The 13,951-nt window shown below is 48.7% G+C and overlaps 1 protein-coding gene across 1 annotated transcript in view; it reads right to left on the bottom strand.

The window, feature by feature from the left end:
* Window positions 1-13,906, bottom strand: part of SLC25A18 (solute carrier family 25 member 18) — a 32,619-nt gene extending 18,713 nt beyond the window's left edge. The window contains exon 1 of the mRNA XM_002830824.6: window positions 12,145-13,906. The gene's annotated coding sequence lies outside the window, so the exon portion shown is untranslated. The remainder of the gene's footprint in view (window positions 1-12,144) is intronic.
* Between the last annotated feature and the right edge of the window lie 45 nt (window positions 13,907-13,951).

Raw genomic sequence — 13,951 nt, 5'->3', positions numbered from 1 at the left:
CCTCCCAAGTAGTTGGGACCATAGATGTGTGACACCATGTCAGGCTATTTTTTTTAAAAAATTTTTTGTAGAGATGGGGTTTGCCATGTTGCCCAGACTGGTCTTGAACTCCTGAGCTCAGCTGATCCGCACACCTCCACCTCCTGAAGTGTTGGGATTACAGGCGTGAGCCACTGCCCGGCCACACTGAATGCTTTTAAGGGGGAAAATACTGCATTGAATGTGGTATGAGGACAATTATTCTGGAAGAATGGGTTGAGGGCAGTCAGTGAGAGGCCAATTAGGAGACCCTTCAGAGTAAAACAATGAAGTGGAGAGGGAGGGATTAGGGAGAAGGGGTAGAGAACAAGCGTTACTGGGAGAGAACTTTATAGAGAGCCTTGGTGACTGTCCAGGGCTGAAGGGCAGGGAAGAACCATGGAGCTGTCTCGGCTCTGAGGAATGAAGGATGCAAGCAAGGAACCGAAGCTGCCTGCAGAGAAGGAGAGAGATGGGGTCACTGGGGCTTCAGGAACTCTCTCCTCAGCACTGTGGGAAGGAAGTCAGCCAGCAGGCACACCGGCTTGACAGAAAGAACACCTCAGCTGTAGACACTGTGCTAATGTGGTTGGCCCTGGGCTAGTCCTCCAGCCCCCAGGTGCCCCATTTCCAGGAGTATTTCCAGATACCGAGTCCTACCTCCTCACCACTCCAGACTCTATTTTTCAAATGTGGAGGTGGCTAAGGATGGCTTTGGCATCGAGTAAGAAGCAGACAGGTTTTGGGGGGAAGTGGGGAGGAAGTCAGAGAGGAGGTGTAGCACTGTCAACTGATCTCACCACTCAGCAGCATTCAGAGGCTGCTCCGGCCACCCCTGCCTGAATCCCACCACCAGAACTAACCTGTGGCCCAGCCTGTCTGTTTTGCTAGAAGATAATGAACTAACGGGAATGATCCATGACTTTTTGTTACTAATGAACATCTGCTCCCTTTCTTAAAGTGCTTAAAGTAATAGAAAAAAAAGTAGAAAATCCAGAAGGTACAGAAAATTGTAAAAGGTCTCACTCTGTTGCCCAGGCTAGAGTGCAGTGGCGTGATCATGGCTCACTGCAGCCTCAACTTCCCTGACTCAGGGGATCCTCCCGCCTCAGCCTCCTGAGTTGTTGAGACTACAGGTGTGCACCATCATGCCCAGCTAATTTTTAAAAAATTATTTGTGGAGGGCTGGGCGCGGTGGCTCATGCCTGTAATCCCAGCACTTTGGGAGGCCGAGGCGGGCGGATCACGAGGTCAGGAGATTGAGACCATTCTGGCTAATACGGTGAAACCCTGTCTCTACTAAAAAATACAAAAAAATTAGCCGGGCATGGTGGCGGGCACCTGTAGTCCCAGCTACTCGGGAGGCTGAGGCAGGAGAATGGCGTGAACCCGGGAGGTGGTGCTTGAAGTGAGGCTAGATCGCGCCACTGCACTCTAGCCTGGGTGACAGAGTGAGACTCTGTCTCAAAAAAAAAAAATTATTTGTAGAGATGGGGTCTCGCCATGTTGCTAAGGCTGGTCGTGAATGCCTGGGTTCAAACAGTAATCCCATCTCAACCACTCAAAGTGCTGGGATTACAGGCCTGAGACACTGCACCCAGTGGAAAAGTGATTCTTTTTTTTTTTTTTTTTTTGAGATGGAGTTTTGCTCTTGTTGCCCAGGCTGGAGTGCAATGGCACGATCTTGGCTCACCGCAACCTTCAACTCCTGGGTTCAAGCAATTCTCCTGCCTCAGCCTCCAGAGTAGCTGGGATTACAGGCATGCGCCACCATGCCCACCTATATTTCTGTATTTTTAGTAGAGATGGGGTTTCTCCATGTTGATCAGGCTGGTCTTAAACTCCTGACCTCAGGTGATCTGCCCACCTTGGCCTCCCAAAGTGCTGGGATTACAGGGGTGAGTCACTGTGCCCAGCCGATTCTCCTTTTTTTGAGATGGAGTCTCACTCTGTTGCCCAGGCTGGAGTGCAGTGGCATGATCTCAGCTCATTGCAACCCCTGCCTCCCAGGTTCCAGTGATTCTCCTGCCTCAGCTTCCTGAGTAGCTGGGATTACAGGCACGCGCCACCACAAATGGCAAAGTTTTTTTTTCTTTTTTTTTGAGATGTGAGTCTTGCTCTGTCACCCGGGCTAGAGTGCAGGGGCATGATCTCGGTTCACTGCAACCTCCACCTCCCAGGTTCAAGCGATTGTCCTGCCTCAGCCTCCCAGTAGCTGCGATTACAGGCACGAGCCACCATGCCCGGCTAATTTTTGTATTTTAGTAAATACGGGGTTTCACCATGTTGGCCATGGTGGTCTCAAACTCCTCACCTCAGGTGATCCATCCGCCTTGGGCCCAGACCTTTTTTTTTTTTTTTGAGACAGTCTCACTGCATTGCCCAGGCTGGAGTGCGGTAGTGTGATCTTGGCTCACGGCAACCTCTGCCTCCTGGGTTCAAACAGTTCTCCTGCCTCAGCCTCCCAAGTAGCTAGGATTACAGGCATGCTCCATTACGCCCGGCTAATTTGTGCATTTTTAGTAGAAATGGGGTTTCACCCTGTTGTCCAGGCTGGTCTTGAACTCGTCAGCCTCAAGTGATCTGCCCATCTCAACTTCCCAAAGTGCTGGAATTACAGGCCTGAGCCACTGCGCCCCGGCTGGAAAAGTGATTCTTAATACACTGTAACTGAGGATCATATTGTGAACAAGACACACTATTTAGAGAAATGATACTAGCTGGTGAGCTGCAGGGAGGAGCGTGCTAGAGTTTTCCAAGCTCCTCAGATCACAACACTTTTCGCTCTTCCCGTTTAAAAACGTCCCATTCCCTTGGCTTGACTCCTCTGGCTTCCCCTTCTGTGCAGCCACTGCTGGATCACCACAGATTGTCCCCCGGGATGCCTGAGGGCTCCTAACTCAGCTCCTTGCCTTCAGCCTTGTTGCCCTCAAATCCACCTTCCAAACGGCCAAGTGAGTGAAAGGGCGCGGGGGCAGTTTTCGGCCTGCTGCCTTCCCACGGCTCTCGGGACAGGCTCCCACTCCCGCACAACCTGCCCTGGTTTTCCTCTCCCTCACTCCCTGCTTTCAGTTTTTGCTTTCGGAACACGTCAGTCTTGCATCAAGTCTTGCACATACTGTCCCCTTCACCCAGGACACTCTTTCCGCATCCAAACCCAGTGATTTACAAACTGTTCTTTGGGCTTCAGCTCAGACGTCACCTCCTCCCACATGCCTTTCTGGAGTCACCCAATTCTTGGCTAGGAGCCCTCTCCTGTTAACCCATTGAATATTCAGTTGCAGCACTTACTGCATTACGTTGACACTGACTTGCTTCCCCATGAAAATTACCAGTTATTTGTGAGTTAAGACGGTCTTGAGGCTGGGCACGATGGCTCACGCCTGTAATCCTAGCACTTTGGGAGGCCAAGGTGGGCAGATCACCTGAGGTCAGGAGTTCGAGACCAGCCTGGCCAATATGCTGAAACCCCATCTCTACTAATAGAAAAAAAAAAAAATTAGCCAGGCATGGTGGCATGCGCCTGTAGTCCCACCTACTTGGGAGGCTGAGGCAGGAGAATTGCTTGAACCCAGGAGGCGGAGCAGTGAGCCGACATCATGCCACAGCACTCCAGCCTGGGTGACAGAGTAAAACTGTCTCAACAACAACAGAAAGTCTCGGGGCAGTATTCTGGCCATGGCGCAGAGGCATCCAGTAAGCATCCTTGAATCAAGGAGCCACAATGACTCACCATCTGACTTTGCCGTCAGACTTGTCACGAGACTGCCGGCTCCACTGTAGAGCTGTGCTCATTTCTTCCCACTGTGAGGAGCTGGGTTGGGGACCTCAGGGTGATGCCCACGTCCCCACCTACTTCCTCTTATTAGCAGAGCAAGGGTGAGTATTCCCAGGAATGAGCCCCTCACACTAGTAGCCAGGAGCCAGTTCCTGACTTATTGCCAAGAAAATCACTTGTTTCCTGGCTTGGATGTTGCCTGGGATACCCCATAGTCAGCGGTAGCCACTTCCTCGTACCCACCCCTTCTGACTCTGTCCAACAAATGGGATGAGTGTCCCTGTCCCACTGGCTGCTCTTCCCCTTTCCCCAAATGGTTTATTTGCTAGAAGAGTCTTTTCCTACCAACTCTGAGCTTAATGCAGACAGACAAGACACTTACCTGCTTTCGGTAAGAACCTCTGCCTTTTCTGGAACCCAGGATATAGTCCAGATCGCTGCTGAGCCTCAGGGAGAGGTGGCTTTCAGTGCTGGCCAGCCTGGGCTGGTTTTCCCTTCTGTGGTCGGTTTCCCTCCCTCTGCATCCCCCTCATCCCCGCTGCAGGGTTCCAGACTCTCACCGCACACTTCACCTTCAAATAGGTTGGGTTTGAAGCAAAACCCAAAGAGGCTACTATCCAGTCAAGCCACGCTGTACCTCCCCAGGTGGCAAGTAGGTTACTGTTTACTTGGTTGCTAGTATGACTCGGACAAAAAGTCCAGGCTGGGAAAAGATTTTAACAAGGCAGCTTGCGGGTGAGGGGAGATTCACCGCCCATTCAGAGACCTGGAAGCCAGGGAGGAGGACAAACACCGAAAATCAATGCAATGCAAACACTTCTGCAAGACATTTGGTGCCAGAAGCAGATCTCTGCTTCTCAGTCTCATGCAGTTTTCTAACTGCTGATAACTGGCTATTTCAATGATCCTGGGAGGCATCCTCCCTGCAGGAATACATTTTCCGCTCATTTTGCATGTATTTGTTGGGGGCTATCATGTGCTCAGCTGCAGAAGGGCTGCAATGTAGTTTTGGCACATTCTCAACACTTAAGAATGTTACAAGTGTAAAAAGTAAAGAAGAGGGCCGGGCGCAGTGGCTCATGCCTGTAATCCCAGCATTTTGGGAGGCCGAGGCGGGCGGATCACGAGGTCAGGAGATCGAGACCATCCTGGCTAACATGGTGAAACCCTGTCTCTACTAAAAATACAAAAAATTAGCCAGGCGTGGTGGCGGGCGCCTGTAGTCCCAGCTACTCGGGAGGCGGAGGCAGGAGAATGGCGTGAACCCAGGAGGCGGAGCTTGCAGTGACCTGAGATCACGCCACTGCACTCCAGCCTGGCTACAGGCTGGGCAACTCCATCTCAAAAAAAAAAAAAAAAAGTAAAGAAGAGGTTCCTCTTAAAAGACTTTCCTCCCCATCTAATTAAAAATAAATAGTAATTTCTCTTAAAAGCAAAATTTATTCAAAGACCTGTGCTAACATTCTTAAGTATCTACCAGCCATAATAAAAAAAATCAATGTACTTTATACAGGCCGGGCACGGTTGCTCACGCCTGTAATCCCAGCACTTTGGGAGGCCAAGGCAGGTGGATCACAAGGTCAGGAGATTGAGACCATCCTGGCTAACACGGTGAAACCCTGTTTCTACTAAAAATACAAAAAATTAGCCGGGCGTGGTGGCGGGCGCCTGTAGTCCCAGCTACTCAGGAGGCTGAGACAGGAGAATGGCGTGAATCCGGGACGCGGAGCTTGCAGTGAGCCGAGATCACGCCACTGCACTCCAGCCTGGGTGACAGAGTGAGACTCTGTATCAAAAAAAAAAAAAAAAAAAAAATCGATGTACTTTATATTCTCAGCTCCCACAGTTTAGCCTAAATATTTGCCCTGCCATACTTATAATGGTCCAAACAAACACTAGGTCATAGCCTGTTCCTCTTCTTTATTTAAAGGTGTTTTTACCTTTCTCAATATTCCACAAGTTCCTTCCTCCTTCCTTTATTCTCCTCTGCCTTTTTTTTTTTTTTGAGATGGAGTCTCGCTCTGTCACCCAGGCTGGAGTGCAGTGGTGCCAGCTCGGCTCACTGCAAGCTCGGCCTCCCACGTTCACGCCATTCTCCTGCCTCAGCCTCCTGAGTAGCTGGGACTCCAGGTGCCCATCACCATGCCCGGCTAACTTTTTTGTATTTTTTTAGTAGAGACGGGGTTTCACTGTGTTAGCCAGGATGGTCTCGATCTCCCCTGACCTCGTGATCCGCCCGCCTTGGCCTCCCAAAGTGCTGGGATTATAGGTGTGAGCCACCGCACCTGGCCTATTCTCCTCTGCCTTTGCCTCTTTTAAAAAGTTGTAAGTTACTAGCCAATCAAAACAAATACAAAATATAAAGTCCCATTCCAGCCAAAAAAACCAGACACAGCAATAAAATAGACCCATCAGGTTATAAACGACCCTGTCTCCTTTGTTCAGTACATTCTCGTGACAAAACTGCTAGCAAGTGTACCCTTTCTGCAGAAAGTATAAAAATGACCTTCCAAAAAAAATTAAATTTATATTCAAGTGCTATTTTTTTACGGCACCAAGGAACAAACATTCCTACCACAAGTGAGTTGTGAACTCAATGCCTCTTGAGTTAAGGAAGGTTTCTTGGAGTTTTGGAGACATGGAAAGTTTCAGGAAGAAAGTGGCAATTGATTTTGGGTTGGAGGAAAGGCAAAGATGTTGATGGAATTATAAAAGCAAGGACAGAGAGGTAAAATGGAGATCCACTGGCAAACTGTCTAATTTGGGGCAAAAGGTTGTTAAACCATGTGGGTCTAGATCAAACAGGGCCCTGCTGCCAGGCGAAGGGTCTGGGAGAGGTGAGGAATCAGCATTGGATACTTTGAAGTCAGATGCAGGTTCAGATTCCAGCTCCTAAATTATTAAGTAATACACTTTAGGCAAGCTACTTTAGTGCTTTTTTCATAAAAGGGGAATGGGACATCCATGTAACAGGATTGTAATTAATCTTTTTTTTTTTTTTTTGAGATGAGTCTCGCTCTGTCGCCCAGGCTGGAGTGCAGTGGCGCGATCTAGGCCCAGTGCAAGCTCCGCCTCCCAGGTTCAAGCAATTCTCCTGCCTCAGCCTCCCCAGCAGCTGGGACTACAGGCTCCCGCCACCACGCCCGGCTAATTTTTTTTGTATTTTTAGTAGAGACGAGGTTTCACCGTGTTAGCCAGGATGGTCTGGATCTCCTGACCTTGTGATCTGCCTGCCTCGGCCTCCCAAAGTGCTGGGATTACAGGCGTGAGCCACCGCGGCCGGCCTATAATTAATCTTAAATGAGGCTGTAGAGTGGACTTGAGAATACGATTGCTTTTGAAATAGTTTGAATCTTAGTTTACTGCTTACTAGCTGTGTGACCTTAAACAAGTTACTTAAGTTCTTTGTGTTGCTTGTTCATCTATGAGATGGGACTCGTATCTAGATGTAGTGCACTTAGCACAGTGCTTGGCACATGAAAGATATTCACATGCTATTTCTTTGTAAAATATATATTATTTTTGAGACAGTGTCTTGCTCTGTTGCCCAGGCTGGAGCGCAGTGTTGTGGTCATGGCTCACAGCAACCTTCACCTTCTGAGCTCAAGCCGTCCTCTCACCTCAGCCTCTCAAGCAGCTGCAATTACAGGCATGCCACTATGCCTGGCTAATTTTTGTTATTTCTTTTTAGAGAGGCGGTTTTGCTGTGTTGCCCCAGGCAGGTGTACATCTTCTGACCTCAAGCCATCTGCCTGCCTCAGCCTATCAAAGTGCTGGGATTACAGGTGTGAGCCAACATGGCTGGCCCATGCTAATTTTCTTCCCACCTTTTCTGGTGGGCAATGGAAAGCTGATAGAGGATGCTATGGAGTAGGGACTCGATGGGACAGTTCAGGTCTATGGCAGTGCCAAGTGGTTTGGAGAAGTCAGAGAGATTACACAGTAAGCTAGGCAAAAGAGAAAATGACAGCCTGGGTCAGGCGTGGTGGCTCAGGCCTGTAATCCCAGCACTTTGGGAGGCTGAGGTGGGCGGATCACCTGAGGTTGGGAGTTCGAGACCAGCCTGACAAACATGGAGAAACCCCGTCTCTACTAAAAATACAAAATTAACTGGGCATGGTGGCACATGCCTGTAATCCCAGCTACTTGGAAAGCTCAGGTGGGAGAACCGCTTGAACCCATGAGGCGGAGGTTGTGGTGAGCCGAGATTGCACCATTGCACTCCAGCTTGGGCAACAAGAGCAAGGCTCCAGTTGAAAAAAAAAAGAAAATGACAGCCTGCTCATAGGAGGGAAGAGATGTGAATGGTTTCTGTGAAGATTATATAGGGCTTGGCAGGTGATTAAACATGCCAGAGGCGGGTATCAGATTTGAAACACGCCATCAGCAGGAGGAAAACACATTATCCCCCCACTGAGAGCGTTAGAAGCAGACGGCAGGTAAGGAGACAGGGGAGGGAAGAGAAGTTTGGCAGCTGACATGAGCTTAAAGTGGCAGTTGCAGATGAGGGGGTGACAGTAGGCACCAGAAACAGTGGTGCAGTGCCGTGTCACACCCACAAGCATGGCTCAAAAAAAACAGAGATCGGCGTTGGTGCGGATGTAGAGCAATTGGAACCCTTGTGCATTGCTGGTGAGAATGTAAAACACGGCAGCCATGGTGGAAGACAGTATGGCAGGTCGTCAAAAAAGTAAACACAGAGGCCAGGTGTGGTGGCTCACGCCTGTAATCCTTGTGCTTTGGGAGGCTGAGGTGGGAGGATCACTAGAGCCTGGGAGTTTGAGACCAGCCTGGGAAACATCCAAGACCCCATCTCTTTTTTTTTTGAGATGGAGTTTCACTCTTGTTGCCCAGGCTGGAGTGCAATGGCGCCATCTCAGCTCACTGAAACCTCTGCCTCCTGGGTTCAAGTGATTCTCCTGCCTCAGCCTCCCGAGAAGCTGGGATTACAGGCATGCCCCACCATGCCCGGCTAATTTTGTGTTTTTAGTAGAGACGGGGTTTCTCCACGTTTGTCAGGCTGGTCTTGAACTCCCTACCTCAGGTGATCTGCCTGCCTCGGCCTCCCAAAGTGCTGGGATTACAGGCGTGAGCCAACACACCTGTCCAAAAATTTGTTTTAAAAATTACTCAAAAAAATCCCAAACAAAAAATTAGCCAGGCGCTGTGGTGTGTGTCTGTAGTTCCAGCTACTTGGGAGGTTGAGGAAGGAGGATCACTTGAGCCCTGGGGTTGGAGGCTGCAGTGAGCTATGATCGTACCACTAAACTTCAACTTGGCAATACCCTATCTCTATTAAAAAAATAGAAAACTTGGCAGGGCGCAGTGGCTCACGCCTGTAATCCCTGCACTTTGGGAGCCCGAGGTGGGTGGATCACGAGGTCAGGAGATAGAGACCATCCTGGCCAACATGGCAAAACCCCGTCTCTACTAAAAAATACAAAAAATTAGCCGGGCGTAGTGGCGGGAGCCTGTAGTCCCAGCTACTCGGGAGGCTGAGGCAGGAGAATGGCATGAACCCGGGAGGTGGAGCTTGCAGTGAGCCGAGATCACGCCACTGCACTCCAGCCTGGGCAACAGAGCGAGACTCTGTCTCAAAAAAAAAAAAAAAAAAAAAAGTCAAAAAAACTCCAAACAAAAAATTAGCCAGGTGCTGTGATGTGTGTCTGTAGTTCTAGCTACTTAGGAGGTTGAGGAAGGAGGATCATTTGAGCCCTGGGGTTGGAGGCTGCAGTGAGCTATGATCATATCACTGCACTTCAACTTGGCAAGACCCTATCTGTATTAAAAAATAGAAAACTTGGCAGGGCGCAGTGGCTCACGCCTGTAATCCCAGCACTTTGGGAGGCTGAGGCGGGTGGATCACGAGGTCAGGAGATTGAGACCATCCTGGCCAACACGGTGAAACCCCGTCTCTACTAAAAATACAAAAATTCGCTGGGCGTGGAGTGCTGGAGTGCAGTGGCGGGATCTCAGCTCACTGCAATCTCTGCCTCCTGGGTTCAAGTGATTCTCCAACCTCAGCCTCCTGAGTAGCTGGGATTACAGGCACCCGACACCACGCCTGGCTGATTTTTGTATTTTCTGTAGAGATGGGGTTTCACCATGTTGGCCAGGATGACTTCAAGTGATCCACCTGCCTTGACCTCCCAAAGTGCTAGGATTACAGGTGTGAGCCACTGTGCACGGCAAGAGTCAGTGTTTAACAGGTGCAAATGTTCTGGAGATGGAGGGTGGATCATGATGGCTGCACATCAACATGAATGTACTTAACCACGTTGAGATGCATACTTCCAATGATACATTTTCTGTTATATTTTACCACTGCAAAAAGGCAAGAAAGCTGGGTGGGCAATGAAGCTAGTAAGGTTACATTTAAACACAAATGGGTGGCAATAGGGTGTGAGGGGGAGGCGTTAGTACTAACTTGACTTATAATCAAATGGCTAGGAAAGGACTTTTAAAACATTAGGCAAACTATAGGAAATAAAGTCTGGAAATTAAATTGTAAATCATTTCAGTAATAAAAAATTTGGAACAGTGGCAAAGAAATCCAAAGGACAAAACAACAGCAGTAGGCAACATCCAACAGGCATTTGGAAAAGGGTGGCCAGAGTATGGCAAAAAAAAAAAAACATGAATTAAAGACAGAATTAGGCTGGGCGCGGTGGCTCATGCCTGTAATCCCAGCACTTTGGGAGGCCGAGGCGGGTGGATTACGAGGTCAAGAGACGGAGACCATCCTGGCTAACACAGTGAAACCCTGTCTCTACTAAAACTACAAAAAAAAAAAAAAATTAGCCGGGCGTGGTGGCGGGCGCCTGTAGTCCCAGCTACTCGGGAGGCTGAGGCAGGAGAATGGCGTGAACCCGGGGGGGCGGAGTTTGCAGTGAACCGAGATCGCGCCACTGCACTCCAGCCTGGGTGACAGAGCGAGACTCCGTCTCAAAAAAAAAAAAAAAAACAAAAAAAAAAACAGAATTGAGTCTGCACAGAGTGACAAATGAGGCTGCAGGCAGAAATAGGAGCATCCCCAGGGAGGGCTCCTGGGCTCAAGCGATCCACCCACCTCAGCCTCCTGAGTACCTGGGATCACAGGTGCACACCATCAACCTGGCTAATTAAAACAATTAATTTTTTGTAGAGGTGGGGCCTCATTATGTTGCCTAGGCTTGATTTTTTTTTTTTTTTTGAGGCAGGGTCTTGCTCTGTCCCCCAGGCTGGAGTGCACTGGCTCAATCTTGGCTCACTACAACCTCCATCTCCCGGGTTCAAGCGATTTTCCCGCCTCAGCCTCCCGAGTAGCTGGGACTACCACGCCTGCTACCACGCCTGGCTAACTTTTTGTATTTTTAGTATAGACGGGGTTTCACTGTGTTAGCCAGGATTGTCTCCATCTCTTGACCTCGTGATCCGCCCGCCTTGGGCTCCCAAAGTGCTGGGATTACAGGCGTGAGCCACCGCGCCCCGGCCAACTTAAGTCCTTTCTAAAAAATTTTTTTACTTTATATAAACTGTATTCTTTATTTCTTTTTTCTATGCTATGCCTCAGGTTTGAAGATGTTCAGCTCAGATTACCTGCATCTAAGGACCAAAATGTAAATACCAGGGCCATTCTTCCAGGTCAGTTTGTATCGGAACCACGCAGGTTACATCTGTTGCTAGTTACAAGAGAGAGCTGGGCCCTTCTTCAGTTTAAGGTCTTAGGCGGGATGCCAAAATTTGCATTTCCAGCAAGTTCCCAGATGATGGCCAGGCTACGTTGTGAGAACATCACAATAATAGATCATGTGAGTGAGAATGATCCCACTCACAGGCTGAGGTGGTGGGGCAAGGAACACCATCACTTCTCCCAAGCTGCAGTTTCTGCAGATCTATGCTGCCTTTGGGAAATGTTTAGCATCACACCGGACACAATTACTTGCGCTGCATTTTCTGAATTATGCAGTCTTCAACTTAGAGTGGAGCCAGGGCAAAAGAGGAATTCAAGCTGGAACAAGGAGTCCGAGAAGACGCGACTGCTGGACAGAACAAGCGATGAAGCCAGTCCCCAAATTGATGAGCCCGCAGCTCCACCCAAATTAAATGGGCTGAGAACACCAACACTCCACCCTCCTGGTACGATTGCATTGCAAGGAGGAACCGAAAATATCTTTCCTTCATCTGCTATCTCAGCTAAGCAGTACACTCTTTCTAGCACCTCACTAGAGTCCAGTTTTTCTGTATTCTGTATTCACAATACAGGTTTATTATGAACTCTGAGCAGATGAGGCTCTTTTTCCCCCTTTTGGTTTCTTAGTAACTAGGCAAAGTACAAGGCTCACGGTGGGTATTGAATAAATACTTACTGACAACTTGCCCGCAAGTGAGTCGATGTTCATCTCAGTTGTTGAGGCACTCACAGGCCAGGCTTCACTCGGCTCTTCTCACTGCCTACTCAATTCCTTCTCAAAGCAAAACCCGTGGATATATCCAAGGAACTGGCTTCATTGCTTTTAAAAATTCTGTCCAGCTTTAACTGGCTAGAATAGGGGTCCTCGTCCTTGTCATATGCTGTCCAGAATGAAGTCCAAATCCAGGATTCTGGGAGCACGTCACGCTTTCTCAAACCTACAGGAGTCTCAAGGGCACCTGCATTGATATGCATGTCAGAGCTTAGAAGGGGGCTGGGATTGCAGCACACAATAGCCCAATCTGGGGATTTTCCAGATGCCTTCGCCTTCTTGGCTAGTATTTTGCAGTCCATTTTTCACTGAAGGTTTTTTATAAGATTGCTTAAGGAGACTAGGGGAGTGAGCCTTGCCAGCAGAAAGGGGACTAAAATAGATGCACAGAGGTCCCTTAGAAGTCCAGGGAAACACCATGAGGCCAGGAAAACATCTGCAGGGTCAATGCAGAGAAATCAACAGCAGTTGTGGGGGAGGACAGTGAAGGCAGTCACACAGCAGGCGGCTGCTGCTGGGTCACCCAGGGCTCTGCCGCGGCTCCATGACCGCCCAGAAGGAAAGGTCCCATGATACCTCTTGCATAACAACTGCATGACATAGGCCATTCACTTTCCAGGAAGATTCCAGGGTAAAGATCAGCCTCCAAATAGCCCATCTGGATGGTTATTTTCTCAATTCTGTTAATAGCACTCTCAGAGAACATAGAGTATAGCAAAACGGAGACCACAAAGGGGCTGATTTATAAAACTTGGGTTGCCTTTCCTTCCAGTAACACGAATTGGTTTAGAGACAAGAGACGTTATCTTTAACAAGAGAAGCACCTATGGATGTCTCCAAATGTCAAAATAGAAAGTTGATCAGAACTTTTGAGACTAATCTACAGTAACAATGTATAGCTTCCTATCTCCCTAAATCTTGCCCGAGTAGCTTTTATGCTTTTAAGAAGCTCACTGCGTAGGATTATCTGTGTAAGATATATTTACCCAGGATGCTTAACAAGTGTTAAATAATAACAGTTCCAAAAATAGAGCCACATTTATACTGCCTACTGCACTGTTTTGAAACAGTTAACCAGTGGAAGATGCTAACTTTTGGTACATATATTTGTTGCTGGTTTTGGCCCGAAGAAGATAAATCTGGAGGTACTCTAAATGGCTAAGTTCCTTATAAAAAAATAAAGGCCGGGTACAGTGGCTCACGCCTGTAATTCCTAGCACTTCGGGAGGCTGAGGCAGGCGGATCACTTGAGCTCAGTTCTAGACCAGCCTGGGCAACATCATGAGACAAAAAATTAGCTGGGTGTGGTGGGGTGCCCCTTTAGTCCCAGCCGCTTGGGAGGCTGTGGTGGGAGGACTGCTTGAGCCCGGGAGGTTGAGGCTGCAGTGAGCTGAGACTATGCCACTGCACCCAGCCTGGGCAACAGAGTGAAACCCTTTCTCAAGAGAAATTAAAGCCTATCAATAGCTAAATATGTCAAAAAACCATTCTGGCCTTTGTTTGGTGAGGAATTCATGTCATGGTAGGAGGAAATCTGAAAGTCAGGAATCAAAGTTTGCATGCATTTTAAGGGTGTGCTACTGATATGCACAGAAAGTGGGTTTGCTAATGCCATCCCAGCCACTGATGCAGCTGGACTGGGCTCTAGGAAAGCTGACAGGACAGTGAAGGAAGCCAGGCCAGAGTGGTGCTCCTCCCACCCACTGGGAGA

Source organism: Pongo abelii, chromosome 23 (assembly GCF_028885655.2).
Source record: "Pongo abelii isolate AG06213 chromosome 23, NHGRI_mPonAbe1-v2.0_pri, whole genome shotgun sequence".
In the NCBI taxonomy this organism is placed as follows: Eukaryota; Metazoa; Chordata; class Mammalia; order Primates; family Hominidae; genus Pongo; species Pongo abelii.
The sequence above is the reverse complement of the archived record's forward strand: the minus strand, read 5'-3'. Positions and strand labels throughout refer to the sequence as shown.